The sequence below is a fragment of the Atta cephalotes genome (assembly GCF_000143395.1).
Source record: "Atta cephalotes unplaced genomic scaffold scaffold00014, whole genome shotgun sequence".
Classification (NCBI taxonomy): Eukaryota; Metazoa; Arthropoda; class Insecta; order Hymenoptera; family Formicidae; genus Atta; species Atta cephalotes.
Genome location: NW_012130078.1, coordinates 4,979,174 through 4,980,157, shown reverse-complemented (window position 1 = coordinate 4,980,157; position 984 = coordinate 4,979,174). Strand labels below are relative to the sequence as shown.

At 27.9% G+C, this 984-nt stretch overlaps 1 pseudogene; it reads right to left on the bottom strand.

Moving 5' to 3' along the window:
• Nucleotides 1-984, bottom strand: part of LOC105617910 — a 3,382-nt pseudogene that overhangs the window by 704 nt on the left and 1,694 nt on the right.

Below are 984 nucleotides of genomic sequence, written 5' to 3'. Positions count from 1 at the left end.
TATATATATATATATATATATATATATATATTTTATATACTACTCTTTTTTCTATATATAACAATACATTTCTATAGTCTTGATCTAAGTTAAATAAATAATTATCAAGTAATAAAACAATCAAATATATTCATTCTTTTTCTCTTAGCGAGCCAACGTAGACGACACAAAGGAGTGTTGCATACTCTTATCTCTAAGGGCAGGTAATTATCCTAAATTCGTAACATAAACTAATCGCAAGCACTGGCTTATAGAAGTTTCGAAGTCCCTTTCGAAAATTAAAATTAAAATTTCTCAAACTTTATGGATGAAATGAATTCCACTTATTGCAGTTGCGAAAATTGCAGAAATAATTTACCACAGTTATAATTATTCTTAGTATATATTATATATCTCCCGTTTAAATACTTTACATTATATATCTCCCGTTTAAATACTTTATACACATAATTTAACTCTAATGTTCTAGCTTACTTCAGTTTAACCTGTATTTAACATCTAAGTATATTATTATTATAATAAAAAACGAAACTTTTGCCTAGCGGAAACTTTTGAATTGAGCGTTCATAGAGAAATATATGTATCCGAAATTAAATATAACGGAACTAATCTACCGCTTTACAAGGAAAAGAAGGAAATTAGAAGGATAAAAAAATCAAAATCTAAAGTTGCAGAATAATTATTTTGTTGTTCAAATAGAAGAATAGACGCTCGATTGAGTGTCGCAGTATCTTTTTTGTCTTATCCAAGATTCGAAGACGATAACTCGTCGCGGAGTACAGTCTCCGAGCACTCATCATGTTAAGACGTTTTATTCCACTGTCTCAGATGCAGATCCAACACTGAATCTTATTCTATCTTGTATGCAGTTTCTTGCGCTGATCTTCAATCTTAATTTTAGTTTATCGCAGATTTTAAAGGTAATTAATTATTATTACGCATATCCAAGGCTTATATATATATATATATATATATATATATATA